This window comes from Amphibalanus amphitrite, unplaced genomic scaffold (assembly GCF_019059575.1).
Source record: "Amphibalanus amphitrite isolate SeventyFive unplaced genomic scaffold, NRLGWU_Aamphi_draft 000228F_arrow, whole genome shotgun sequence".
Lineage (NCBI taxonomy): Eukaryota > Metazoa > Arthropoda > Thecostraca > Balanomorpha > Balanidae > Amphibalanus > Amphibalanus amphitrite.
In genome coordinates, this window is record NW_024881723.1 from 386,298 (window position 1) to 389,705 (window position 3,408).

Below are 3,408 nucleotides of genomic sequence, written 5' to 3' on the forward strand. Positions count from 1 at the left end.
GCTGATGTGGCGGCGTCACTGTCTGATTCACATGTTGGTAGCGGGACATCATGTCCTCATTTGTCTGCTGGTGATGTGACGTCATTGTCTGATTCACTGAGTGGTGCGGCGCCAGTTCGGGACCCCTTGTCTGATGCACCTCCCGCTGGTGTGGCGGGACCACCTGCGTCTGATGAGCTTCCCCTACGTGGGGAAGGGGTGGCTAGCCCTGAGCGGGTGCCGCGTCGGTCGCAGAGGGTCAGGGTACCTCCAGATAGATATGGATTCCCTCATGTAATGCGGCTGATTCAGCTCGACGGCTGTTTTTGATTGATTTGCAGTCACGAAGTTACTTTGCCCAAGCCTATAGTCTGTAAGTTAGATATAAGTTGACGAGTGTCGCTGCACGCCTACCGTTGCCGCCCTTCATGCATTGCACGAACGACGCAGTGAGTCAGGATAAAGAGCCGGGTTCAGAGTTCAGGCCTGGTTCGAGCCGCAGTTGGAATGGTTTCAAGCCCAGTGTGTGTGTTGTGGATGGTCTGATCGTTACGAGCTGACTACATCAGTGTCCTTTTTCATAAAGATTCTACAATCCGATTGTAGTTTGTACATTTGTAGTTTTCAAAGTACAATTTTACAAACTACTACTTTTCATAAAGCCTGGACATGCGGCATCCATAGAATTGTACTTTCGATCCCGGAGCGTAGTTTTGCGGGGCTTCGTCTCCATGGCAACGGAGTAAACAAAAACTTTTGAAACAGTTTTCGATGTTGTGTTGCAAATTGCGTATGATGTGCTGATAGTTTTTGCAATTTTTAAAAGAAATAATAATTGATAGATAACTTGAATTGCTTTTAGAGATCAGCCATCGCTTTGCACATGCATAGCTAGAACTTTTATGCTGAAAGTATTAACATTTTCAACATTGCAATCATTTCAAGATATGCCTGTCTCGAGATTTGGTATCTGAGAAGTCCAATAAGTCATAAGTTTCTTCAAAGACTGTTTCATGATTTGTTCAGACAATAATGCAAAAATGGCTAAAAAAGGTTAAGGTATGACCTCAGTAAGCCTATCCGAGTTATAGATTGGCAGTTATGGATGTTGTTGACAGTCATATTACCTAGCGACGGGCTATGTGACCTCAAAATGCTTTGAGCCTTGAATTACCCGTTTTGAAAAGTAATGCAGCCTAGTGAAACATGAAGCAACATGAAAGCCAGCGAATAAAATGCCAAAATCAAAATGCAAGAGCATTGTGACGAAGAGCGCCGAGATGGAGGCAAATAGATGGAGCTGGAGGCTGGAGCCACCCAGGAGACGGGATGAAAACTGATACAAATACAAGCCTTTCCTACTGCGTGAAAGGAAATGGGCTACATCTTGAAGAGAAGGTGCATGGTCATTCCATTGTGTTGGTTGAAGAAACAGCCGGAAACGAATAGGACATGAGCGTAGGCTGCTCTTTTTTCAAGAGAATTTCATCCGCAAACAAAGACTGCCTATGTTACTGTCAGATTATGAGGTACATATGTTAAAAAAATGTTACATGAATCGATCAATGGTAGGTATAGTACCTAGTCATAATGTACTCAGATATTGATATCAATAATAGCTAGGTATATATTTATCCTTGACACTTTTAGATACCTATTATTCGTGAACTTATTCTGACTGCCTACTGATAAAAGGTTCGAATGAATAAGGAAAATAAATTGTTGATAAAATGCCGTCTTTTATCGAATCAAAAACTCTGAATAGGCCCGAACGATGCTACGAATTTCAGCGCTTTAGTTCCTTCCGTTCAAAAACCCCAATGGCGTGGGTCAGCCGGATCGAGGGGGGTCGGGTCGAGCCGTTCAATGCCGGCATTTTTTTCGGAAATGCGGCACACATGAAGTTATATATAAACAGGAAAATGATGAAAATAACCAGTTAAGTGCCTTTTGGGCGAAAAACGAGCGGGAACAAAGTTAACACCTCTTCTTTTTGCTTTTTGCACATGCAGCAGGCACGTAGCTAGGATTTGGCCAAGGGAGGGGCGGAGGAATCCCGGGGGCCTCCTTTCTACAGAGGGCCTCCTCCCTAAAGGGGCCTCCTTTCTACAGAGGGTCTCATGCCTACATAATTACATATACAACATAATGCAGACTTTTGTTCAGCTTTCATATGGCCAGCGCATTGGTATGTTTCTTTATTTGGTATATTTAAGCAATATCTGCAATATTTAAGAAACATACGCATATCACAAGTCTCCCAGTGGCATGGTAACTGGCAAAAAAAAAACTCGGGCGCCGGCGGCGGCGGCGGCGGCGGCCGGACCGCAGCAGGAGGGGGGGGGGGGGAGGATCTGCGAGGAATGGATGGATACTGGATGACGGTCAGAGTACCTAACACTTGGTGTATTATCATATATCGTTCAAGTATTCCGGGCGGGCTCTGAAAGACTCTGAATCGGGCGGGGGCCTTTTTGGCCCCCGTCAGAACTCGAAAAGCACGAATCGTAGCGACAAACGGTAACGGCGTTTGATAGTTCGTTGAACGACTTACAACTTTTGTAAACAACTTTTTTGGGTCAGGTCAATATTGAGGTCGCCAGAGGTCATAACAAATAACATGGTTTATAACGACCTACATAGATAGGTCAACTTCAAAATCTGACCTAGGAAGGTCACGCTGGGTACCAATCGGCGCGTCATGACCAGGCGAACGGTTTGGTACACTAACAACTATCTAGCCCCATCATGTCGTGATTTATTGGCTAAAAACTGTTGATGACCTCACCTCACCTCAGATGATCCTTCCCGGTGCCCCTGTCAGTAAATGCCACCTGGGTGCTTACAGATCAGATAATCTGACCTGACGTACCTAATTCAGAAAGAATTTGGTGGTTTTGACTCGTTTTCTCGAAGCAGGACACAGTTCATTATATTTTCCAATAGGCTTGTCACGATTCTGACCTGACTGACGTCTGCAAGATTGAAACTATACGGTTATCAATTTTTTATGTGTGAATGATGCCACGTTTACTTGCTGTAAGTAAAACATGGTTTCGTTAGTAAATTTTCCTATGGTCCAGGTGGTTTGCTTCATTTACGCCGTAGATGAAACAAACAATCGATGGATAGGTATATATTAATTTCCCGGTCAAATAAATTATTATGAGTTGTGCGAAGCATGGCTATGGGAATATCACCACGGTCTGATAAATGGTTTGGGTAATTGCATCCATTGTAAAAATACCAACACAGCCACAGAGGGCTTCCTCTCTATACAGATTGCCTCTTATCTACAGAGGGCCTCCTCTCTGCTGAGGGTGTCTTTCTCTCCAGAGGGCCTCCTTTACAGAGGGCATCCTCTCTACAGAGGGCATCCTCTCTACAGAGGGCCTCCTCTCTAGTCTCTACAGGGACCTCCTCTCTACA